General features: G+C 47.6%; 1 pseudogene; it reads right to left on the bottom strand.

Moving 5' to 3' along the window:
* Positions 1-5,193: 5,193 nt before the first annotated feature.
* Positions 5,194-27,675, bottom strand: part of LOC146193983 (uncharacterized) — a 47,444-nt pseudogene continuing 24,962 nt past the window's right edge.

Raw genomic sequence — 27,675 nt, 5'->3', positions numbered from 1 at the left:
AACCTCGGCGGTGATGCAGGCATTGCGAAATCAGGGGGTCGACGAGCCGTACGTGAAAGTGCTGGAAGATATATATAGTGGCTGCACAGCAACCATAGTTCTGCATAAAGAAAGTAACAAAATTCCCATAAAGAAAGGTGTTAAGCCATGAGACACAATCTCCCCAGCACTATTCACAGCTTGTTTAGAGAAAGTATTCAGAGACTTGGAATGGTAGCAGTTAGGGATAAGGGTAGATTGAGAATACCTCAGTAATCTGCGATTTGCTGATGACATTGCCTTGCTAAGCAACTCGGGGGATGAACTGCAAATAATGATTGATGACCTAGACAGGAAAAGTAGAAAGGTATGCTTGAAAATCAATATGCAGAAGACTAAGGTAATGTTCAACGGCCTCGGGAAGGAACAGCAGTTTACATTTGGTAGCGAAATACTGGAAGTAGTAGGCGAATATGTCTACTTAGGACAGGTAGTAACCGCAGATCCGGACTATGAAAAGAAAATAACAAGAGAATAAGATTGGGATGGAGCGCATTTGGCAAGCACTCTCAGATTATGACTAGCAGCTTACCGGTATCGCTAAAGAGGAAAGTATACAACAGTTGCATCTTGCCTGTACTCACCTATGGGGCTGAAACGTGGAGGCTAACCAAGAGAGTTTTACTTAAGTTGAGGACAACCCAGAGGGCTATGGAACAAAAATTGGTAGGGGTAACATTAAGAGATAGAAAGCGTGCAGAGTGGGTCAGAGAAATAACTGAAGTTACCGACATTCTAGTAGAAATTAAGAAGAAGAAATGGGCATGGGCAGGACATGTAGTGCGAAGAGAGGATAACCGATGGTCGCTTAGGGTAACAAACTGGATTCCAAGGGAAGGAAAGCGTAGCAGGGGGCGGCAGAAAGTTAGGTGGGCGGATGAGATTAAGAAGTTCGCAGGGGTCAAGTGGATGCAGCTAGCACAGAACCGGGTTAAGTGGAGAGATATGGGAGAGGCCTTCACCCTGCAGTGGGTATAATCAGGCGGATGATGATGATGATGATGATGATTAAGGGAGTTACCGGGATAGTTTCTCTGGATTAGTGTTGCTTTCAGTGAATGTAGTTTGTTTAGGTAGTCACTATCATCGCTACATATTCTTCTAAGCCGTGTCGCCTGTCCTACAAATATTCCTTGCTTACAATGTCTCGGATGATGACTCGTAAAATCTAGGTATTGTTGCTTATCCGTTGGCTTTCTGTACAAGGAAGTTTTAAGGTTTCCATTTTCCACTGACACCGGGGTGTCGAGAAAGTCGACTTTTAATTGCGACGACTGACAAGTGAATTTAATGCTAGTGTGATGATTATTAAGATGCGAGACGAACGACTGAAGTGATTCTGATCCGTGCTGCCATATCATGAAAATATCGTCAATATAGCGAAGGTATATAAGTGGCTTTTCCGGGAATGAATTTAGTATATTGAATTCCAGAACTCCCATGAATATATTCGCGTAAGTCGGCGCGAATAGAGTACCCGTGCTGGTTCCAAATATCTGCAAATAATAGGATGAATCGAACTCGAAATAATTTAAAGTTAGGACTAGTTTAAGGAGCGAGAGATAAACTTCAGAGGCATGCGGATGGTGGTTGTTGATGAGTACTTGGGCGTCGATACCTTCATTGATAGGAATATCAGTGGAGAGTGCCGCGACGTCAAGTGTGACAAGTATACAATCATCTGCAAGATTGGTGGTGTTATTAATACGCTCAATAATTCGGAGAAAGTGAGGAGTGTCCTGCACAAACGAAGGAAGCTGGGTCGGGAGGTCTGCTAGGTGGTGATTTAGGAATATTGAGAGGTTTTCTGTGGGCGTATTGTTGTTAGAAACAATTGGTCTTCCTGGTATGTCTGTGGTAAACAATGCTTCTGCGGAAACCTTATGGATCTTAGGTAGTAGGTAAAATTGACCTGCTTGTTTGTTTGACGGCTGAAGAAATTTATAGTCCATCTCAGTAATTAGTTCCCTGGCTAATAGATCTCTTATTTTATTCAGAATGACCTCACTGAACTGTTCTGTCGGGTCGCTATTCGTAGTGGAAAGAGTTGTTAAGCTGTCTATATGCCTCTTTTTTTGTAATTTTCAACAGGGAGAATCACTATGCTACCACCTTTGTCTGCAGGCTTGATAACTAAATCAGTTCTAGAAGCTAGGTTGTCAAGAGTTGCTCTTTCAGTTATAGAGAGGTTTTTGGGCTTTCGAGCTAGCTTTGTTTTTTCAATAATTTCTTTTGAGACGGATTTAATGTATAGGTCTAGTTCGGGGCTGCGCTCTGAATCAGGAAAACATGTGCTGAGTAAGTTAGAAGCTTCTGGTACATTGTTTAGATTTTCAGCGAAGAATTCTTTACTACGCAATTCTTCTTGCGAATTCAGTTATATCTCGGTGAAGTTCATATTCATTAAAGCTATTATTCGTTGGACAGAAAGTCAGGCCTCGCCTTAGAACCTGTTTATCATTATCGCTTAGAGATTTAGAAATGTCAATGATGTTGCTATCATCTGTGTCCTGTGTCGTAGGTGATATCCGTCGTTGTGAAACTGCAGGAGGTATTCTTCGCTGCCAAGGTGTGTCATTATCTACCGACTGCTGATCCCTTCTGAATTTACGCTGTTTTTTAACCTGAAGCTTTTGTTCTTTCCTTTCCACGAATTCTTTTAGTACTTGATGCTCGTCCGCGGTTAGTGCTAGTTTGGCCATTTGATCGTTAAGTTCATCTACTTTTTCTTGACAGTGTTGTTTTAAAACGGCAATCAAAGCTAATGACGCATCATCTAAAATATTTTTCCAGCGAATGAATAGTTCAGGGCGAAGTGTGCAGAGAGCGCACTTTACATTTATCTTAAGTCCTTTCGGTACCATTGCTTTCGTTAAATAATGTTTGTAAGTATCTAAATGCGATACGTAGTTACTGTGTTTTGCGGCTAATTTTCTAGCAACAAGAAAAGGGCGACGTTTGTGCTGGGCGATTTCGGCTCTAGGAGCGAGTCATTTCTTCTTCTTGGTGTTCCGAGTGGACCTCCTGATAGGCGTTACGTGTTTGGGGGCAGCTGGCTTAGGGCTGGTGTTCGTGGTGAAGTCCACTTCGGTGTCCGCCTGGCAGCTGGTGTTTTTCCTAGAATGGGTGGGAGTCTGTGTGAAGAAACTGCGGTATGTCTTCGGGTCTGTGAGCGCATGTTGTTCCACTGGTGTTGGCTCCACGAACTCCGTTTGTGTGCACATGTTGCGGGTACTGACAATGGCAGGTCGTGGGCGTTCCGGTTCGTTGTCAATTTTGTGTGTGTTCAGTTGATCCGTGCTGGCCAGGGGGGTTCGTGTGATAGGTTCATATGGCTGCGTCCACTTAAATGAGTTCCTGATTCTATACTTGATCATGTTTGCCATTAGTCGGACGCCTCGAAAGTTGGGGTGTAGTCCATCTCTGGCCAGGTGTGCCTCAGGTTCATGGTGGATTTCTGCGTAGTGGATGACATCGACGTGTTCATGACTGAGTTCCATGTCAAGCAAGAAGTGGTTAACTTTAGATGCGTTCTCTGCGTGTGCTGCTAGGGTGCGTGACTGGTACATGTACATTTGGTGCTTGTTTGTGAGCCTAGGTAGGATGGTCGTCAGTGTAAGTCTTGCGTCTGGTCTGTTGGCATGAACATCGTGTATGAGCGTTTGCATGGCCTCTTCAAACGTTATCTACCTTCTAGAATGCTCCTTTTGCCATAAACAGTACATCGGAGAGACAGGACAACCAATGAACATGCGGCTTAATGGACATCGGGCAGACGTAGGCAAAAACCTCCCGAAAGCAGTTTCCCAGCATTTCAATCAGAAAGACCATAAGTTCGAAGAAATTAAATTTTATATTCTCCAGTCAGGCTTTAAATCTGCAAGGGACAGAAAATATAGAGAGGCGTATCTAATTCATAAATTTAGAACATTGGAACCAGCAGGAATAAATATATCTAAGGGAACGTTAGAATCCCTCCGGCATATTCCCTCTCCATCATAACTATTCGGGAAAACAATCTCACATAGCCTTAATTGTACAGTTTATTCACAACGCATGTACACCCTATTCCCTTACGCAATAGCATAACCCTACACGTTCCTCTAAACACATTTCCTCCTTATCACTTGTTGCTTGAATTTGTCCTCCAAAAGTTTTTTTTTTCATTTTTCTCTTTTTGTTTCTTTTTTTTTTTCTCATGTCAGTTGTGGTTCCCTGTGCGCTTATTATCCTGTGACTTTGTATTTCCCCCCCTTTGCAGAAAGTTTTAAGAATTGTCCCCCTTAGATATATGCCTTATCAGGGCCCTTCGCAAACCCTCCCTTTGTAAGGTGTATCTGCACCAACCCGCCTAAGTGGTGACTAATCATCTACCCGGTACTGTGATTTCTTCTCTTTCTTTTTTTTTCTTTCCTGGTACTGCCGCTTTTACTTCTTTTGTAGGCCACAGGTTCTCCGGTTCCAGGTTGAGATACATACTTAAGGTTATTATTTTTCACTATGCGGTTATTATCCTGTGACTATGTACTCCCGCCCTACCCCCTCCTTTTAAGAATTGTCCCCCTATATATATGCCTTATCAAAGCCCTTTGCATAGCCTCCCTTTGTAAGGTGTATCTTCACCAAACCGTCTTTAGTGGTGACTAATCACCTAACCGGCATTGTAGGTTTTTTCCTGGTACTGCCGCTTTTACTTCTTTTGCAGGCTACAGAATCCCTGGTTCCATGGCAGATAAGTACATACTCACGATGTTTTTTTTTTCTTTTTTTTCCCCACTTCATGACCCACTTTCTTCTTACCCATCCTCTCCTCCCCACTCTTTCGCACCCACTTTCCCCTCCCCAGCTATTCTTTTTCGGATGCAAAAGTGTATTTAAACCCCTGCCAGTGATGATCGCTATGCCCAGACGAAGACAAGTCCACTTGTCGAAACGTTGGCTCATCTGCGACCTGAGGCGTACCCTATTTACCCTTGTTCAGTTCTTCTTTTTTATACCGTGCAAACCATCTTCTTCCTTTCGTTCTACCTACATTCTCCTATGCAAAACAAAATAGCAAAAATATAGGCCAGATGTCTCCACACCTCGCGCGTTCTTATATGCAGAACTAAACAGTGAAAAACAATTAGCCCAGGTCTTCCCATTCTTTGCACGTCACACGGAAAGAACTGCAAAGAGAAAAACACAAACGCAGGCTTTTAGCATGCTGAAGTGTTTCAGTGGAATAATGCAGCATTTACGAGAAAGGCCCTCCCAAGCCTAAATTCTGCATCCCAAATAACAGAACAGCCTATAAAAAGAACAGAAAAAGAACAGGGCAAAATACGTTATTGCTTTTTATCCCGTTTTCCACGCCTCGGGTAAAAAACAAAAACAAAAAAAAAGAACATTATTTCTTTTTCAAAATTTTCGTTTTTTACCCAAGCCCTCCCAACTCTACAACACAGGAGTGTTAGCTAACATAGCAATGCCCGTAATCGCACGACTGCTCTGAACACCACTGTATCACACTGCCATAATCCCTGCTTTATTAGGTTTCGAAATTCAAACTAGTGTAACTCGTAATCAACAGCAAGCTAGCTGTGTCATATGTGACAATAATAGTGACGTTTTTGCGGAAGACAACCATTAAAAACTCATTTCGCGTTCGATATTATTTTTTAGCATCTGCATATGGCGAAATCTAAGAATGTCATCCACTCATATTACCTTAAACAAGTGTTCACTCCAAGCGGCTGTCTCTTTTTCTGCCCTCGGGCCGACGGGTCACTAGACTTTGGACCTTAATCAGACGGCATAGATGAGTGTCGTGTAGTGAAATACAGTGTATGCTAACGGTCACCTCTGTCCTGAAGTGACGGGTACTGTCGTATCTGACTGACATCTTGGGTTCGTTTAGCGTTATGGTAACGAACCTATATTGCTTAAAGAAAGCGGAGCCTTTGCCTTTCATATGACTCTAGGCTGCTTCCTTCTCTCACGCTTTCACGCTGACAGGAATCTACCACTGTTTGGTACAGGTCGCCGAAAGAAATGTCGCAAAGAACCGATCACGTCCTCGCGAAGCTCGTGTCTCGCGTTACGCATCACCGCCGCGTGCTTCGCCGGTGCATAAAACATAAACGAGGCCGGTGGAACGTGCGGCCAATTTGCTTGGGAGCGGATGAAGCTATCTTCTGGCTCGTCCTCGTGCACTCGCTATAATACGGATGGGCGAAATTGAAGTCCATCGAATTCACCACGTACTGGGCTGGCCGAATACCTCAGTCGCATCACGAGTATAAGAGAGGAAGATGGAGAAAAATAAAAATATAGATAAAAGCACCATGAAAGCAAAACATAAAAATACCTCCTCTCTACCCTAGCGTTGTAGATCACATAATCGGAGCGCTATCTGTAACGTAATAACTCCTTTTTCGCCGACATATAGTGGACCCCCCCCTTCATTTATCGCGTAGCGCAAGCGTGTCTGCCTTGGGTAGGTCTTACGGTTGCAATAGGTAGAGTCTTTGAGGAGATAGTTTCCCGAGCACGCGAGGTCGAAAACACCAAGAACGACGACCAGCTGCCGCCGTTCGTCCGTGTCAAATTGTGACGGAAGTGCAGAAAGCATTTATCCATGTTAGCTTCTTGCTCATCGGCTAAGAAAGCCACCTGCTCGTCCCCCCCCCCCCCCTCTTTTCCCCCCGCCCCTTGAGTTCTCTCTATTTCTCGTTTATCTCTCTTGAATTTTGTCCTGGCTTTGTACATATATAGAGACCTATGTTTAATAGCCAAGATCCGGTGACAGAAGCTCTGTTTTTCGCCAGGTTGAGCTCCGGCTTTCCTTCGTGAGATTGATTACAGGTTTCGAGGAAATGGCGACTCGATGCGGGAGGAGACTTTCGCGGAAAACGGCAGAATGGAGGAGTCGTCCTCTCGGATAACCCACTCGAGTGCTTCAGTTTCCTGGAGTGGTCCCGTTAATTTCCCGGACGCCTCATTTAACGCCCTTCTCCGTAATGCTTCCGGCCGTCGTTTCTCCGATCCTCGGTGCTCCGTCAATACGCAAGGCTAGGCGAAAGAACATATTTCGGCCAGATCGGGTCGATCATGAAGCGGCCCGAGAGCGATCAAAATTTTTAGACCTGTACCCTACGTCCGCTGTCCCTTCAAATTGCACCCTTTCTGGGGAAGACGATGACATACGACGATGTCGTGTCATGCACAGTCACGCGTGAGATGTTCGGCCAGTCTCAGAGCTTGAAAAGGGGAGATGGGGAGTGAGCTGCAGGCTCAAAACACGAACCAAGGACTCTATTACAAGCTACAGTGGGTTTCTTGTGAAGAGAAAGTCAGCCTCCGATATGTGTTTCTATGATTGTTTTTGTACATGAGTGACCTTTTTTCTGGTGCTGCCGACGATGTCCAGCTGCGGGCCATGAACCTGTTACTGCAATTATTGGCAGATAGCTTCACCGTTTAATAACAGACAGCAGATATCAGGAACGCGACAGTTCATTGGTTCCAATCTAATAGTAGATTGAGAGGCACGTTTCGACTATTTATTTCACAATCTGAGGTTTAAGCTACAAGGGGGTAACTGACTGGTAAGAACAAACCTATTCGTTTCTGCGATGCTCATGGCTATATATTGCTTATTGTTTGCCTTACAACTAACAGCGTGTCTGGGTGGTCTGTAAATTTAATACTTAGTTACCTACTATGACCTAATATTCTTTCCCGTGGCGTCACCAATTGTATGACAATTTAGTCGCAATAATAAATGCAATAATTCTTCCTGCATTGTGCCACTCCGGCACCAGCGCCATTTTGTTGCGTAATTTTGTGGGAGTAAAATTGTGCGCTCCAAGACGACATCGACGCCAAGGCCCTATCGCATGACCACGCGCTTTCCCTCTGTCCTATATTTTCGATACTGCGACAACCGAACTTCACTGAGACGTGGTGAATTGCATTGTAATGTTTGGAATAACTCAGTTTACGGTGGTGGTTTTTATTTGTGGGTTAAAGCACAGCCAGCCCTAATTCTGATTTCGGAACCAAAGCAAACCTGCCACATGCCCGCGACCTAGGGCCAAAGTGCTCGTGCAGGGCTCAATGCCCGAATGGCGCAAAAGGCTGACGGCCTTCAAGTATACAAGTAAAAAATTCAAGAGGGCACATGGGACCACTAAATTGCGATGAGACGAAAGACATTAAGCGCGGTGGATCGCAGCCCTCCACTAAGGCTCCTCAATCTCCCTCCTTGCACTCCCACCTTCCCATCTTCTTTTACAAGTGGTACATGTGTCCACGGAGAACTGCCCTACCGGGGTGCATATTAGCAAACCATATCCCATAGGAGCACTCGAGCAGACGGCGCTTTGGCGCGTGATTCCTCTGAGAAGCGCCGCCTGGCGACAAATAGTGTACATATTGTCTAAAACGAATAAGAACGCATTTCAAGGCCACCGTTCCCGTTGTTTTGGTGGCGCAATGGATCAACATTACCAACCTATGCACTGATGCCACAGAAACTTCTGTTCGACTCCTGTGTTGCAATTTTCTTTTCTGAATATTTTTTTTTTGCAGTTGCCTTTACCACACTTTTATTCTGCCTTCAGTGAGTTTTGTTACCTTTAGGTTGCGTTCAGAGAGACTTTCAGCAACAATCGGCGTGACAACAGTTACACTAAGGAATTACATTCCCCATTATCATTTCTTGCGTCAGTGAGTGTATGTTACCTATAGCTTGCGTTCAGAGATATCTTTCAGCAACAATCGCCGTTTACAGTGAGTTATGTTACCTTTAGGTCGCGTTCCAAGAGATCTTTAACCAACAATCGCCGTTTAACTCGCTGAGAGCGTCGTATACCCGGGTTCGAATCCGACCTCGGCGGCTGTGTTTCGATGGAGGCGAAGCGAAGAGGCGTCCGTGTGCTGTGTGATGTCAGCGCACGTTGAAGATCCCCAGGGGGTCAAAACTACTCCGTAGCCCTCCACTACGGCTCCTCTTTCTCTCTTTCCACTTTTACTCCCATCTTCCTCCCTTCCCTTAAGGCAGTGTTGAGGTGTCCACAAAAAACAATCGAGACAGTTACCGCGCCTTTCCCTGCCTATACATCAATCAATCAATCAATCAATCAATCAATCAATCAATCAATCAATCAATCAATCAATCAATCAATCAATCAATCAATCAATCCGCGGATAATTGTGACAAATACAGCGCCTTTTCTATCCTTCAAATCAATTACAAGCGCCGCTGATGTCTGTTGCACTAGCGCCTCCTGGACATCAGGGTCGGCTTCTGTTTGCTGCGGTGCGGCGTTCGAGGAAGCGGCAAATGAAAGGCGCCGCGCGGACGCCTGGATCGTTGTTGTTGTTGCGGCTGTAGGAATAAGGAAAAGAAAATGCACGGGCCTGTTACTGGCTCTGTAGCTGAGCCACCTACTTGATTGATTGATTTATAGGAAGGGAAAGGCGTGGTAACTGTCCCACTTGTTTTTGTGGACACCTCAACCACGCCGTAAGGGACTTCGGAGTAATTTCGACCACCTGGGGATCTTTAGCGTGCGCTGACATCACACAGCACACGGATGCCTCTTCGTTTCGCCTCCATTGAAACGCAGCCGCCGAGGCCGGGTTCGAACCCGGGTATTCCGACACAGTAGTCGGGCGTCTTACCACTGCACCACCCCGGCGGGGCAGCTGAGCCACCTCTGCTACCACCTCTGCTGCCTCGTGCGGACAGAAGAGAGAAAGTAGAGAATAAAGAAAAAGAAGAGGGAGAGAAAGACTCGCGCCGCAACAGCCGATGTCAACCACCTAAGCGGTGGCGGGTGAAATGACGGCCTACAATAGATAAAAATTCGGTGGCTGGCTAGCCTCCACCGCAAGCGGCGTTGACCTACCGTTGCAGTCCCGTAGGGCCAGGAACAGGCACCCTTCAACACCTTCCTCCCTATTACACCTGGCATGGTATATATGCATGAATCATAGTTAGGTCATGACCTCTCGTGACGGTACATCACGCACCCCTTGTCGAACACGACCAGCATTTCATTGAACGCATCAAAGTTTACCGGCATTCTATAATTCGTTTAGAGGAAAGGAAAAGCGCAGTTGCCGTCACTCACGGAATCCCGCTATCATCCTAATGGTACATAAGGGGAATTATAAAGAGCGTTTCACGACCCGGGGCGTAGCACAGTTGGTAAAGCTCTGGGTGGGGATCCAAGGGATGGAGGCTCGATTTCGGTGGAAAGTTTTATTGCGAAAGCAGTACTACGCTCATGAACGGCCTTTCGCATAGCGGCGACCAGTAGCCACGTTTGACCTTTAGAATGACCTATGACGTCATCCCAGGGTGAGATATGAGCTACCAAGTTGAGTTGTCGCGTAGCGGCGGCCGGTAGCCACGGCGTACCGCGCTCCTCCCGCTGGAGGCGCTGCGCGCTAGACCTCTGACGTCATGCCAGGTACGATAGACGGGCTAGCAAGTCGAGTCGTCGCTTACGGCGGCCGGTAGCCATGTGTGAAGACGCGGCGCATTGCGTTCCTTCTTTTGGAGGCGCTGCGCTCGCTTTGGCGTCACAATAGAGGTAAGTGGCGGAGCCGGGAGTATAACTCACGTTCACCGTCTGCCAAGTCGATCGCCATGTCTCCGAAAGAGAAGGCGCGCCGCCTCGCTGCTGCTAGGAAGCAAGGGCGAGCTACGGAGATAGATGAACAGCGTGAAGGGCGTCTCGCTCGACGGCATGCTCAAGATGCAGCTAGGCGGGCACGTCGATCTTTTCGTGAATCCTGCTCATCGAACGATAATCCAGGCTGGGGCATGATGGATGCCCTGAACAGCGAAGCTGGTTCTGTATCCACATGTTCATTCACCAGTGAAGAATCACAAGCCGTGCTGAGGTGTAGCCAAGATGTATTGCTTTCGCAACCCACCAGGCTTAACCAAAGCTAAGCCCATGCCATTTTTTTATTAATTTATTTTTAACTCTCACTCTCGAAAGCGTGACAGCCTTCTGTCGACAACGATGAGGCATTAAATGCTTTCGCGTTAAAATCTCAGCAGACGTGCTCAATTCGCTAAAACGCTCGAAGAAACTGGTCAAGATGATTCGGTTTCGTATTCGGGGCCTTGTGAACGACGACCTCCTCTTGAAAAGCTTCAAATGTCCAGAATAAAGAAAAACCGAACTACAAAAAACATATAAACTACTACTCCTTGCATCTAGATTCATAAACCGGTTGGTTGGTTTGTGGGGTTTAACGTCCCAAAGCGACTCAGGCTATGAGAGACGCCGTAGTGGAGGACTCCGGAAATTTCGACCACCTGGGGTTCTTTAACGTGCACTGACATCGCACAGCACACGGGCGCCTTGCTGTCACAATTTATATCCCTCGATGTGTAAATAATAGCGTATCCTGCCAGCCGCACCACTACCATTTTTTTAATGTAGACGGTTAAGGCGATAAAACCCATAGCCGCACTAACTGACACTCAATGGAAAAGAAAGGCAATACAGGCTGCTAATCGTGTAATGTGTGTTAAATAAGCCGATGTGGCCCAGACCAATATTCTCTTGGCCAATGACATTTCTCAAGCTTCCAGGCGCAATTTCGAGAACATGCGATCTCAGTGAGATGACCTTATATCTAATTACTATGCCCCGCCCCCTCCCTCCTCTTAGTAATCGAAAGATTCTTCTCTATCTGGCGGATTCTGTGAATGCTTAAATATCTAATTGCGAGCGGTAACACAAACCTGAGCCGACGTCGAGCGCCCTTTGCTAGCAACGATGTCGTGCTGTCGCTGAGAGCTGAATAATCCAATCCGGCAGCGCTCCTTGGTTTAGTTGGGGAACCCAGAAGTTTGAATGAAGAGTGTTATTCGAGCTTTTGGATTTTGCGCATTAGAACCTGAGAAGGTAGTATTCGCTGCTTCTCCTCCATTGGAGTTACTACATAGTAACTCTATCCTCCGTCACTGTGAAATGCCATCAATCTTATTTTGTATTATTTACGTTGGCAGGCGTGCACGTATGAAGTTACTTAGCCACTGCGCCCTATGTGATGCCGATCAAAGTCTCCCCATTATTGAATAATTGGTTATAAAGCAGCGCGCCAGGAAAACACAGAGGCACCGACTGCGGACTCACCTGCTCTTCTAGCAAGTCAGAACTTCTAGTCATGTGCCCCGTGACAGCGATGAAGCGGTTTAAATTAAGGTCTACGATAGTGCCATTCCTGGAACAGAGACCATTCGAATGCTCAGCCTTCACGTTAGCAACAAAGGGGTCAACGTGACCGCTATCACTAAATTCCAGACGACGTGCGAACAAGTTAACTGAATGATCTCCCGTATTACGACCAAGAAGAACGGTATTAGAGAGAACGACACGCTGCGACTAATTCATACATGGTGCTAGCGCACCAGAAAGACAGTAGGGGGACCGGACAGTGTGTTTCTTTCTTGTGCGTTAGCACCATGTCTGAATTCGTTCCCTAACCCAGGTAAGAGCATTGACTAATTCAGGGCTTTATCGCCAGCTGCATAACCTACATAACCCCGTACTTCAAACTACGGAAGAACAACCTGAAAGAACTCGACACTATACTTCGCATGACCTATAAACCGGTGCTAGGGCCCCCCTTCGGCGTGTCTGCCGACCGGCTCATTTAAAATTGCCGTTCACAACACTATTGAGGAGCCCATAGAGACTCACCTTGTTAACGCTAACTTTCCGCCTTTATGGTACCGCCACCAGCCGGAAAGTACTCGAACAGCTCGCTATTAGGATTCTCAGCACCACGCAGCACAACGCAGCAGACACGACATACCACATAAATGGAGGGGAAAATCCACATCACGCCCCTGCCACGCAATATCCATCCCGAATATCACAAGGCACGACGTAGAGCACGAGGAAGGACGACAGATAAGAGCTACTCCAAGGACAAGGGTGCCTTCTTTGTGTATGCGGCGGGTTCCTGCGAAGACATCACAACAGCCTTCACTCGCCTAGGTCATACGGTAGCGGGGCTGACAGCTAGAAATTAAGGCGTCGCACAAGCGGAGAAGGCAGCAATCGCATTGGCCACAACACACAACGATTCCATATACATTGTCACCGACTCTCAAACCGTCTAAAGAAACTACAGCCGAGGCCGGGTTTCTCCCTTTACCTGCAAAATCTTATCCCAAGCCAGACACCGGGCCTCAGAAGTAATATGGGTACCTGGTCATCAAGGGGAAGAGGGAAATGAGTGTGCACACGCCGCTACCCGAGCATTCCTCTTGCGGGATCCGTCGTCACTTCCCTCACATGACCACTCGCAGCCCATCACTACATATCGCGAGATACTGCAGCACGTTCGATTAGCGAGACAAATATTCCCACCACCTGCTAAGAGACTTTATAGACCAGAGGAGCGTCATCTCAGGTGGTTACTAACATCGTCCTACAACCGCCCCGTTAAACTGCACGCAATTAGTCCGGGTACTTTCTCAGCTGATTGCACATTTTACGACCAGAAATACATCTTTCTTTACTATATGGCGTGGGTTTGACAAGAAAATCAAGCCATACTTCGTAAAGAAAACCCGATGTGGACGGATTGGGAGGTGGCCCTGTCCAGCTCCAAACGTGCGGCGCAGAGGACCTTGCTTGGGGAGAGCTCGGGTAGAGGCATCAGACAATGGAGTCCCAGACTGAGGACCGGACCAACCCAATTCTAATCGTATAGTCCAAAATTTCAAATAAATGTATACTACTAGTACAAGAGCGTGAGCAGACCTTATTGCCACATGATCCGCTTTGAAAAAGAGATCTAGATAGAACTACACAAAACAAATCACTACAAAAGCTAACCAGGACTGAAAAAGAACTGAAAAACCTATCAGGCAAAAAACAAACAAAACAAAGCAACAAAAAAAGTGGCACGGAAACAAGGCCAGGTCATTGATAATTTGCAACACACCGAACCACTGTGCGGGTATTTCTGTCAATGCTCATCAGACTGGAGACTTCAAGCACTAATGGCTCGTTCAAACTTGAGCATTCGGCGGCGAGAGCGAGCAGATTCTGCCGCCGTGGGAGAAAATGCGCCGGAAATCTCGGCGGAAAGCCAAATAGGTCCGGGACCGATTCTCACCATCGGATGTTTTTCCGCCGAATTCATCAGCAAATAGGAAGGCGAGAACGTTGAGCCGGCCGGGCCCGTGGCGTCGACCGCTTAGTATCCCTCAGGGCCCAACATGGCAACAGCGTACTCGCAATCGACCATCGGCTCACTATAATTGTGACTGCCATAGCCGAAATGCTTTTCATGCCGTGACGCCGTGAAGCTATACTGCCGCGAAACCTTCAAAACTGTATTTGATGTTTTTTAACAGACGCCGGCATGCGGCCTTATTACTCTGATTCTGGATCGCATATCAATTCTGTATTCTTTGTTTGTTAATGCTCGATATCGCTGGACACACCTTTATTCGTTGTAGCGTAAGATGCACCGAGATCTGCATCGAAGATTCCGGCCACTCGTGTGTCTTTCTACAATGTTCTAGCTTGTGCTTGTAGCAGTTGCGACGTTATCTAGTTTGTTCTGAGCAGTCTTTAAATTGAGCGTTGGTGAGTGCGACGGGCACTCTTTGTTCGACGACTGACCAGTACGTTTGTTGATATCGCCGCCGCCGAGTTGCTAAGTTCTTCTGCGGGCGCAAGTCAGCCCAATAAAGAGTTTCTTCAGTGCAATCACCGACTCTTCATTTGTGTCACTGACCTTTTCACCACCACGTGACATCTGGTGGAGATGCTGCCCTTCATCCTTCAAGCGAAGACCTCAGCGTTGTTCCTGTCGCCCTGGAAGACCAGCCTACAGGTCATCGAGCCAGCCGCCGACTCCAAGGCCTACAACCCGAACACGGTCTGCTGCCTGACCCCGTTCGACTCCGGAAGATATAACTTCGGGCATGGCCCAGTCAACAGCACCAGTCGTCTTCCTGCAGACCAGGAAGCCCCCCATCTTCCAAGGATTGCCCAGTGAAGATTCAGAAGACTGGATGGACCTTTTCGACCGTGTGGCAGAATTCAACGGCTGGAGCGACGCCGCGAAACTCGGGCAAGTCCACTTTGTTCTTCAAGGATATGCCCGTGTTTGGTTCGAAAATCATGAGGCAGCTATGAATGATTGGGAGAGTTTCAAGGAAGCGTTCTTGACTGCCTTTTCAAGCGTCGTCCGAAAGGAAAGAGCCCAGGCCCTCTTTCAGTGAAGACTTCAACTTCCTAACGAGCCAGTCCTGGCATACGGTGAGGAGATGAAGCGCCTCTTTCGCCGCGCCGGCCTTAACATGACCGAAGGCGGGAGAGTCAAATTTTTACTGCTAGGCGTTAAAGAATAGCTTTTTGCAGGACTTGTCCGGAACCCGCCGAAAACTGTGAACGAATTTGAAAGTGAAGCATCGACCATCAAGAAGACGTTGGACAACCGGATGCGCCACTACGAGCGTTCACTTCAACCGGACTACTCAAGCCACCACCACAGCGCATCTGCAAGCGGAGAAAGCCTTCGCAACCTCATCCGAGAGATCGCCCGAGAGGAACTTCGTCGCTTACTGCCGCCATTCTAGCAACCCCAGGTTGCGACGCTTGCGGACGTCGTCCGTGAAGAAGTCTAGCAGGCACTAGGCGTTCTTCAAGCGACGACTCCGACGGCTCCAGTGCATGAATCAGCAGCGATGAACTATGCTGCACCATTAAGTCATCCTGCACCCCGACGCGACGTCCCAAGCCCTCGTCGCTACCATCCTGCCCTCGAAAGCCGCCCCTTGGCCCCCGCCCGCACAGTCTACCAATGATCTCCAAGCCCCAGGAAATGCGACGCTTGAGGACATCTAACAACAGGCCGCACAGCTTCCATTGTGGTGAGGCAGGACACATCCTCCGTCACTGCCCGTACAGGCGGATCGGCCTCCGTGGTTTGGCTGTCGACGCTCCAGGACCCCGTCCTGGCGAGCGACCACGCCAGGACGGAAATCAACGACTTCCTGCGCAGCGGAGGGCACTCGTCGTCAAGGCGTCTGTCGCGCTCCCCATCACCGTACAATGCCCGATTTGCGTCGCCTGGCCGCGGTTCCTCTACGGGGTAGGACGGTCTCCTAGCCCCCGTAGGGGAAACTAAAGGCAGCAACCTTTGGAGGTGAGGTTGCTCAAAAGCGAAAAGCAGAACATCCTCTGCCGCCAACGACCGCTAACAACGACGCAGCCATTTCACCGCCGCTCCACAAGACGACATCGACGACAACATGACCAGAGTGTAAGCCGACACCACCACCCAGGGAAGTAACAACGGTATGCCCCGGCCATGACCTGACGAAACGACGGAGCCGAGATCGGACACCAAGGGCCACGTGCAATGTGAGGACGCGAAAAAGTGACGTTGAAGTCGATATCGACGGTCGCAGAGTCACTGCCCTAGTAGAGACCGGAGCTGACTATTCAGTCATCAGTGGACCGGTAGCCTCCCAGCTAAGGAAAGTTACGACATCTTGTGATGGCCCGCTGATTCGCATTGCAGGTGGCAACCTGATTACTCCATCGGGACGATGTACTAGAAGAATAACTGTAAATATGCGTACTTACCCCACCAGGTTTGTGGTCTTGCAGCAGTGCTCCCGCGATGTGATTTTAGGCATGGACTTCCTAAATGAACATAGGGCTATCATCGACCTGCGACCCAAGCTCATCAAGCTCTCTGCAGACAAAGCCATACCTGCTACGACGACTTCGACGCAACACATCGCTCTAAACGTCCTCGATGGAGAATTGACCGTGTCGCCCCGATCAAGCGTTGCAGTCTGCGTAGGTAACGCGAACATTGAACCCGCTGAAGGCATCGTCGAAGGAAATATCCAATTGCTCTTGGTACGAGGAGTCGGCATCGCAAGAGGCATCGCTAAAGTCCGGCGAGGTCAAGCTCAAGTGCTGGTAACAAACTTCACCGAAGAGTATCGGCATCTCAACAAGGGCACGACGATCACTTTTCTCGACGTATGAGCGGACCTCAAAAATGTATTCGCCCTCCACGACCAACCACTGGAAGATGTATTCGTCCTCCAATTCCTTCAGCCCACATTTGACATCAACCCGGCATTGACCCACAGCAAGAAATATCAGATTCTAAGTCTTCTTTGAAGCTACAGGGAGTGCTTCTCGTCATCATCGAAGGTACGACAAACACCAGTGGCCAAGCTCCGCATTATAACGTACGAACACGCCAGACCTCTGCGCCAAAGCCCCGATCGTGTATCGCCGCGAGAACGTCAGGCCATACGCGATCAAGTTGAGGAAATGCTGCGTGATGACGTAATCCAGCCATCGAAGAGCCCCTGGGCGGCACCAGTCATTTTGGTGAAGAAGAACGGCACACTTCGCTTCTGCGTTGATTACCGCCGGTTGAATAGCATAGCTAAGAAGGATGTCTAACCGCTTCCCCGCATCGACGACACTTTTGACCGGCTCTGAAATGCAAGGTACGTCTCCTTGATGGACCTGAAGAGCGGATATTGGCAAATTGAGGTCGACAAAGGAGATCGCGAGGAGACCGCGTTCATCACACCGGACGGCCTTTTTGAGTTCAAGGTGATGCCATTTGGCCTGTGCTCCGCACCAGCCACGTTTCAACGAGTAATGAACACAGTCCTGGCAGGCTCGAAGTGGCCAATTTGTTTGGTATATTTGGACGACGTTGTTGCCTTCTCGTCGAACTTTCAAGACCACCTAAAACGACTGCAAACAGTGCTGGAAGCCATCAAGTCATCGGGACTAACACTAAAAGCAGATATGTGTTACTTCGCCGACAATAAACTGCGGCTACTAGGTTTCATCGTTAGCAAGGATGCTATTCGCCCAGACTCGGAGAAAACAACGGCAATCGCACAATTCTCACCGCTGCCGACAATAAAGCTGTGTGCCGATTCCTTGGGCTGTGCGCTTATTATGGACGATTTGTCAGAAACGTTTCGTGCATCGCCCAACCGTTGACGCAGCTTACAAAGGCTGACGTACATTTTAAAGGGGAAGTGTCGCAAGGAGAAACCTTCGACGAACTTAAGCGCCGCCTGCAGTGCCCTCCTGTACTTGGCCACTTTGATGAAAACGCCGAGACCGAAATTCGCCCCGACGCGAGCAGTGTGGGCCTAGGAGCCGTTCTCGTCCAGAGGAGTACTGGACAAGAGAAAGTAATCTCCTACGCTAGCAGGTCCCTCTCGAAAGCCGAATTCAATTACTTGACGACCGAGAAGGAGTGCCTCGCGATCATCTGGGCCATTTCTAAGTTTTGTTTATACTTATTCGGCCGACCATTCAACATGGTAAGCGACCATCACGAGCTCTGCTGGCTGGCTAATTTGAAATATCCCTCCGGCCGTCTTGCCAGATGGAGTCTACGACTTCAAGAATTCGACTTGACTGTAGTCTATAAGTCAGCCGGGGGCATTCCGACACAGACTGCTTATCACGCGCTCCCGCCGACGCTCCCCCGAAGTACGATGACGAAGATGCCTTTTTGGGACAGGTAAGCAGATTTGCAGAACAACAGCTATCAGACCCTGAGCTGAAAGCGCTCGCCGATTACTTAGAAGGAAAGACCGCTTTCCCTCCTGGTGTGTTCAGGCGACTTTTATCATGGTTCGCGTTAAGCAGTGGCCTCCTCGTGAAGAACTTCGCACCCAACAGGACCGCGCAACTTCTTGTAGTGCCTAAAAACCTCCGGAAGAAATTCTGCAGGCGTTGCATGATGACCCCACAACAGGCCATCTCGGATTTGCGCGCACGTTGCGTCGAATCCAGGAGAAGTGCTACTGGCCGCGACTGCCTACCGAAGTTGCCCACTACGTGAAGACATATCATAAGTGCCAACGACTCAAGACGCCGCCTATCCGACCAGCAGGACTACTGAACCCGATTCCACCCCCAGACCTGCCCTTTCAACAAGTTGGGATGGATCTCCTCGGCCCCTTTCCAGCTTCATCTATGGGTAACAAGTGGATCATCGTGGCCACTGACTACCTTATCCGTTACGCCGAAGCAAAAGCACTGCCCATTGGTACCGCGGCAAAAGTTGCCAAATTTTTTGTCGAACAAATTCTCTTGCGACACGACGCTCCAGAAGTGCTCATCACGGACAGGGGAACGGCGTTTACGGCAGAGTTGACGCAAGCCATCCTGGAATACAGTCATACAAGCCATCGACGAACAACCGCGTACCATCCCCAGACCAATGGGTTACTGAGTGCCTGATTAAAACGATCGCGGACAAGATCGTCATGTACGTCGACGCTGAACATAAGACCTGGGACGCCATCTTGCCGTACGTGATCTTCGCGTATAACATGCCAGTCCAGGAGACGACCAGAGCGACTCCGTTCAAGCTTGTGTACGGCAGGGAGCCCATGATGACGCTCGACGCAATGCTGCCGCACGTAACCAAAGAGGACAACCTTGCCGTCGCCGCCTACCTGCAGCGTGCAGAGTAAGCCCAACGACTCACACGGCTGCGTATTAACGACTAACAGCTCACCGATAGCCGACGATACAACTTACAACGATGCCACGCAGAGTACAACCTAGGAGACCAAGTGTGGGTTTGGACACCAATTCGCCTTCGCGGATTAAGTGAAAAGTTGTTGCGTCGATACTTTGGGCCATACAAAATCCTTCGCCGCGTCGGACCACTGGACTATGAAGTTATTCCCGACGGAACGTTAGCATCACAACGGCGACGAGCACGTCCAGAAACTGTTCATGTTATACAACTAAAGCCATATTACGCGCGTTAAGGAATCAGTTGGGTTTAAAATTAGACTATTTATATTTAAATTCCTTTGTTTTGGAACATCGAGGCGATGTGTTTTTAAGGGGGGAGTAATGCCCCTTCATGGATCACTGCCTTGTCGTGGCGGAGGGGCTTGCGAAACTAGATGAAGTCGTGAGCTGTGCTGTATAGGGCCACCCAAGATAGACAGGTCACGGCAGAGAGTTCTGACAAAATGTGATTCACTGGAGAAAGTAATGGCAACCCACTCCAGTATTTCATGCCAAGAAAACCCTATGGCCAGTCACAATAGCAATAATGATATGGCGCTGGAAGATGAGCCCCCCAGGTTGGAAGGCGTCCTACCTGTTACTGGGGATGAACAAAGGACGATTCCTAGTAGCTCCAGGACGAATGAAGCGGCTGGGCTAAAGCCAAAAGGACGCTCAGTTGTGGATATGTCGGGAAGCGACCGGAAAGTAAGGAGATACATCACATAGCAACATGAAATCTAAGATCTATGACGCAAGGTAAACTGGATGTCGTCAAGCGAGAAATCGACAGATTGAACATTGATATCTTGAGTATGAGCGAGCTCAAGTGGACCGGACAGGGAGAATCTAACTCAAGCGACCATTGCGTCTTCTATTGTGGGCACGAATCCAAGAGAAGGAATGGGGTGGCTCTCATAGTAAACAGAAAAATGGGCAAAGCAATGCTAGGGTACAACCCCAAAAACGACCGAATGATTTCACTTCAGATCCAAGGTCACCCTTTCAACATCACAGTTATCTAAGACTATGCACCAACCACTACTGTTGAAGAAGCTGACGTTGAGAGATTTTATGCGGACCTGCAATGCCTTTTAGAGCGCACTCCATCATCAGACGTCGTTTTTCTTATAGGAGACGGTAATGCTAAGGTCGGGAGTGAATAAATATCCTTAATTACAGGCAAGTTCGGTCTTGGTGAGCCAAATGAAGCTGGGCAGAGGCTAGCAGAGTTTTGTCAAGAAAACAACCTGACTATAGTGAATACCCATTTTCAACCGCACAAGAGGCGCCTGTACACATGGACTTCACCGGACGGTCTGTACAGAAATCAGATCGATTATATTCTTTGCCTGCAGAATGGAGAAGCGCTATACAAGCAGTCAAAACAAGGCCTGGGGCCGATTGTGGCACCGATCATCAGCTTCTTGTTGGCAAATTTAAGCTTCGATTGAGGAAAACGCAGAAAACTAGAAGGCCTTTCAGGTATGACCTGGATCAAATTCCATTAGAATATGCTGTGGAAGTGAGGAACGGATTTCAAGAATGACAGAGAGCCTGAAGAGATGTGGACTGATGTTCGTCATATAATACAAGAAGTTGCTACCAAGGTAGTTCCAAAGCAAACAAAATGCAAGAAAGCAAACTGGTTATCTGAAGAGGCTTTGCAAATAGTTGAGGAAAGGAGGATGGCAAACGTTATGGCGGAAAGAGAAAGATACATGGTTCTCAATGTGGATTTTCAGAAAATAGCAAGGAGAGATAAGAATGTCTTCCTGAACATACAGTTCCAAGAAGTTGAGGACGACAGCCAATTAAAGAACACAAAAGCTCTATATAAGACAACCAAAGATATCGAAGGAGCTTTTGTGCTAACCTGAGCGTGATAAAGGATAAATGAGGCAAGGACCTCACTGAAACCACAGAGGTAAAGAAGAGGTGGCAGGTATACACAGAAGAACTGTACAAGCGGGACCCGGGTGGGCAAACCTAACATAAGACGGTTGTGATTACTGATCTCGAGCCGGGCATCCTGAAGAGTGAAGTTGAATGGGCCTTAGCCAGCCTTGCCAAGAACAAAGCTAGCGGAATTGATGGTATTCCAGCTGAGTTGCTTCAAAACTTCAACCATGACGACGCTGTTACCGTTCTGTATACATTATGTCAGCAAATTTGGACAACCCTGCAGTGGCCACAGGATTGGAGGAGGTCAGTTTACATCCCTATTCCAAAGAAAGGCAGTGACAAAGATTGTTCCAACTAACTACCGCACGATCGCGCTTATTTCGCATGCTAGCAAGGTGATGCTGAAAATCCTCCAAGGTAGGCTGCAGCAGTATGTGGATCGGGAGCTTCCGGACGTGCATGCTGGGTTTCGCAAGGGCAGAGGAACTAGAGACCAAGTTGCCAACCTTCGCTGGATCATGGAAAAAGCAAGAGAGTTCCAGAAACCCATCTACTTCTGCTTTATTGATTATGCGAAAGCGTTTGACTGCGTAGATCACAGCAGATTGTGGCAAGCTCTCCAAGAGATGGGAGTTCCAATTCACCTCATCTGTCTCCTCAGAAACCTGTATGAAGGGCAAGAGGCCGCATTCAGAACTGGGCATGGTCTTACTGATTGGTTTCCGATTGAGAAAGGAGTGAAGCAAGGGTGCATACTGTCGCGCTGCCTATTTAACCTATATGCAGCGTGCATCATGAGGAATGCCGGTCTGGACGAGTCTTCAGCTGGAGTGAAGATCGCTGGAAAACGTATCAACAACCTTACATATGCGGATGATAACACTTTAATGGCAGAAAGTGAAGTGGAACTCAAGAGACTTGGATGCGTGTACAAGAATAGAGGGTGAAGTTTGGGCTTAAACTGAACATTAAAAAGACAAAGGTCATGACGTCTTGCCCTATCAAGTCCTGGAGCATCAAGGGCCAAGACGTGGAAGCTATGACAGATTTTATCTTCTTGGGCTTCAAGATTACCCGGGAAGGAGACTGCAGCCATGAAATTAGGAGACGCCTGCTTCTGGGAAAGAAAGCCATGGTTAGCTTTGACCGCCTAGTAAAGATCAGAGACATTAGTCTGCCAACCAAGATTCGTATAACTCTAGGATGGTCTTTCCAGTTGTGATGTATGGATGCGAGAGTTGGACTGTGAAGAAGGCTGACCGCCGAAGAATTGACGGGTTTGAATTGTGGTGCTGGCGGAGACTCTTGAGAGTTCCTTGGACTGCCAAAAGATCATATCAGTCGATATTGTCGACCATAATCCCTGACTGCTCATCTGAGGGTCAAATTCTAAAGTTAAAGCTCAGCTACTTTGGTCATCTGATGAGAAGAGAGGAGTCGCTGGAGAAAGATTTGATGTTGGGAAAGGTTGAGAGTCGCCGGAGAAGGGGTAGGCAGCGAACGCGGTGGTTAGATGGCATCCTCGAGGCGCTGCAGATGAAGTTATGTGATGTTAGGAAGATAGTGAGAGACCGGAAAGCGTGGCGTGACATGGTCCATAGGGTCACGAAGAGTGGGACACGACTGAACGACTGAACTGAACTGAATGCCGCGAAACCTTCAAAACTGTATTTGTTGTTTTTTAACAGCCGCCAGCATGTGGCCATATCACTCTAATTCTGATTCTCGTATCAGTTCTGTATTCTTTGTTTGTTGATGCTCGGTATCGCGGGACGCACGTTTATCAGTGTCGTTGTAGCGTAAGGTGCATTGAGATCTGCCTCGAAGATTCCGGCCACTCGTGTGTCTTTCTACAACGTTCCAGCTTGTCCTTGTAGCAGTTGCGGCGTTATCTAGGTTGTTCTGAGCAGCCTTTAAATTGAGCGTTGACGAGTGCGACAGGCATTCAATGTTCGACGACCGACGAGCATGTTTGTTGCTATCGCCGCCGCCGAGGTTCTTAGTCCTTTTCCGGGCGCTAGTCAGCCCAATAAAAAGTTTCTTTAGTGCAATCACCGACTCTTCGTTTGTGTCATCGACCTCGTCACCACCACGTGACAATATTGCGTATGCTTTTTCGGCGGTATCTTTTTTTGACGTTTCCACGTTTCGTTACGTCGTTGCGAGCGTTTCGAGAGAAAGGATGATCGGCGCGGCTCTGTCTCATAACACTGGGAATAAACGTACAACTAAATCTGGAATTTAATAATGTGGTCTACATGCATAACAATCTTCACAGTTGTTCCTGAGGCCACTCTTACATGATGATTACTGCCAAAATGTTCACTGTAATCTCAAAACAGAGCCTACGCATCAGACAGTGTAGCCCGCACCGTGTCCTGGTATAAGCAGCATAAAAAACAGATAAAATGAGGAATACAGTAATTTATCAAGCGATGAACCCATGAAAGAAAAAACTACAACATAGTGCCCTTGCAATGCACAATACTTTACGTGTTTCGCAAGGTTTTGCGCTCCTTCTTGCATTGCGTATAAACAAACCGATCCATCGGTCATGGCAACACTTCCCGAAATACTTATATACAAATACGATTTAGTTACCAGCAAACTAGTTTCCTTGCTTCTGCGCTTGCCGGTTTCGAACCTTCGTGGCATGTTTGTCCTTGAAAGTTTGACCTACAGCTCCGTGTTCAGCGAAAATTACGTCCACGGTAGCAGAGCATGACCGAAGAGCCGACGCTCCCAAATTTGCCAGCGCTGTGAAACTCCACATGTTAAAATAATTCCAGTGCACAATGTAGTGCGCGTAGGTATCCAGAATATCAGTTGCAAGTTCAGCGAGCAGGGAGCCAGTTCTAAAAACGCGGAAGCTACCTTGGTCAAGAAGTTGTAATTTTTAAACCGGCAGCAATGTGAAGTTCTCACTTCATAAATGTGACCTTGACATAAAATGCAAAAACATTTCCTAAGTAAATATAATTTGCTGCAGTACTTATGCATGTCCCGCTTGAATGTGCAGAAACTGTATAGAACATTTACGGTTTTTATTTGGACCTCAGATTGGGAGCGAACTAGACGCACTAATTTGTTTCTTCCCATGAAAAGGGTCTTTCGAACTTGTTTCTGAGACAAGTTGTATCACGATTTCGTTTCTTGCGCGACCAAACAGACTCTTTGTTGCGCATAATGGTGCAGATGCGCTTAGGTGACGTGATACCGGACTTCGTTGTGTCTCGTTATCCGGCCAGAAATTGCGCTGTCACTGGATTTTTAAGAGAAGTTGTTTTTGCGTTTAAAATTTTGCGTATCCATGTTTCGGTTTAGTAACTTAGTACCGTATCCAGGAAAAAATTGTATAAGGTCTTGCAAATCCTGTTTGTACCCGTACCAATATACCGATCCCTATATTGTGGAGGCTCAGGACAGGATCTGCTGAAGAGAGTTAGGGAGATGCCGGTAAAACCGATCGTCAAATCGTTTTTCTTCAAGCTTCAATCTGGTACCCTTCCCGTAAAAACATGGCTTAATGATAAAGGTATATTTGTACCTTGGATCCTCAACTGCACAATATGTAAAAAACCAGAGACCATCGATCACGTGTTTATAGACTGCTGGGATCCCGGTTTTCACTGGGATATATTACAAAGAACTTTAAAAAATGAACTACCAATTAATCCTTACGGCATCCGGTATCTACCCGTACAAAGTCACGATGTCTTATGTGACATGATTATGGTGCTGGGCCTCCATAGCGTTTGGAAAACGCGGATGGCATTTAGGCACGCCGAAAAAAATGTACGATCAGTCAGGGACAACTTCATTGAAAATGTCATACTGTCACGTAGTGGTGACAAGGCCGTGGACACCAAAAGAAGACACAGGCTTGATGGCACTGAAATTAACTCTTTATTGGGCTGACTTGCGCCCGCAAAAGAACTAAGCAACTCGGCGGCGGCGACAGCAACAAACGTGCTCATCGATCGTCGAAAAAAAGAATGCCCGTCACACTCGCCAACGCTCAATTTAAAGGCTGCTCAGAACAATCTAGATGATGTCGCAAACTGCTACTAGTACACCCTGGAAGCTTGTGGAAACATACGCAAGTGATCGGAATCTTCGAGACAGATCTCGGTGCATCTTTCGCGACAAAGAAAACGATAACGCGTCGTATCGCGACGAGCATGAACAAATGCGGGATACAGAATTGATACGCGTGCCAGAATCACAGTGATAAGGCCGCATGCCGGCGGCTGTTAAAATAACAAATACAGTTTTGAAGGTTTCGCGGCATTACTCCCCCCTTAAAAAACATCGCCTCGATGTTTTTAAGGGGGGCAATATTCGGCAATATTTCTCAAAGATGTCCTCTGCAGCCAGACTGAGCAGCCTCAGTGGATGACTGTGATGGACACATTTATTTATTTCATAAATACTGACGACTGCCCTTTGGCGGTCAAGGCAAGAGTGCACAAAGTTAAAAAAATATTTCATAGGTCACAATGGAAAAGTTTCAGGACATCTTAAATCAAAGGTAGTCTAGTGATTTCTATGCCTGTATGTACTTTATTGACTGGCAACAAAGAAAAACAACATTCGACGTGGCCGACTGGCTTGGGTAACAACCCCAGTGAAGTATTTCGGAGTGCCACTGGAAAACTACCGAGAAAGTGAGTCATATTGGAACCAGCAGGTTTTAGAAGTACGTGAGAAGGCCGACAGACTAAAAGGATTAGGTTGGTCTATGTTTGCACGTGCTACGATTTGTAATTTATTTCTTGTTACTAAGACATGGTACGTGTTACAAGTACTGCATTGTTCGCGTGTGAATGTGCAGAGATTTCACCGTGTGTTCGCCGTGTTTGGGTGAGGAAGTACTAGGGAGCGCACCCGCCGAACCAGCTTGTTTCATCGCGTCCGCTTGGGAGGAGTTGGTTTGGCGCATTTGTATTTGCGCTAAGTGGTTAACCGTTTTATGTTCTTTCGTGATACAAAGGATTCATTTTTACGAACTGTTTGTCAGGTTAGATTAAACAGAGTGCTACCAAATTTTGTTGTCAGTTCGGCGAGCATGCAAGGGAGAGAGAGAGAGAGAGAGAGAAAAGTTTTAATGAGCATATAATCAGTAAATATTTGCAGGAGCTGGGTGGTCGGTGCCCCTAGTCCAGGGCTCCGCTGGCAGCAGCTGACTTGCGGACTAGCTGGATAATCCAGGCTTGCTGGTCCAGGTTGTCGCTGGTCAGGGCCGCCTCCCACTGCTCGTGTGTCGGGCATGGCACTATTAACGTTGGGTCAGGTTTGTCCTGGCATTCCCAAGAGATGTGAAAGAGTGTCGGGCTTGCACCGCACCAAGGACAGTAACTCGTGTATTTTGTTGGGCTTATCTTATTTAAAATTTGAAGATTAGGGAATGTGTTTGTTTGTATTTTTCTCCAGTCTATAGCGTCCGAGGAAGGAAGGTGTTTGTGTGGTGGTGAGAAAATTCTTCTTTCTAACCGTAGGTGTTCCAGCCTGTCGCCGTAGGGTCCTAGGAGAGGGGTGAGGTAGGGATGGGGATCCGCCCGGTTTGTGAGAGCTCGGGCTAGATCATTCGCTACCTCATTTCCTTCTAGGCCTTCGTGTCCAGGTGTCCATGTAATTGTGTGCGTCTGGGAGATGGAACGTAATATTGCGCATGCTCTTTTGTGAGGTTTTCCGGCCAGGTAGTCCCTGCAGGCTGGTTGGGAGTCCGTCACTACGTGTGATGACTTATTTTGGTTGTCTTGTGTTTTTATGGTGATGGCTATTGCCAGTGATTCCGCTTCCGCAGGATCCTTGGCATAGATTGAAGCCTGAATAATTGGCCTCTTCTTGTGGTCAACTGCAGCTATTGTGAACTTGCCAGGTTCGCCGTAAGCTCCTATGTCCACGTAGACAGCTTCCGCGTCTTTAGACAATTGTTTTTCCAATGATTCGACTCTGGCTTTCCTTCGACCCTTTTGTAACTCATGGTGCATGTGCTTGGGTATAGGGTTCACATAGATGTTGTTTCTTGTGGATGTCGGAATTTGTGATTTGATCTCAGAAGTTCTTAGTGCCTGCCATAGCCCTAGTTTTGACAGGATTTCCCTACCCGCCTGCGTTGTTGTTAGGCGTTGTTTCTGACTCTCTAGAACCGCCT

Source organism: Amblyomma maculatum, chromosome 4 (genome assembly GCF_055883805.1).
Source record: "Amblyomma maculatum isolate TAMU_Amacu chromosome 4, ASM5588380v1, whole genome shotgun sequence".
NCBI lineage: Eukaryota > Metazoa > Arthropoda > Arachnida > Ixodida > Ixodidae > Amblyomma > Amblyomma maculatum.
The sequence above is the reverse complement of the archived record's forward strand: the minus strand, read 5'-3'. Positions and strand labels throughout refer to the sequence as shown.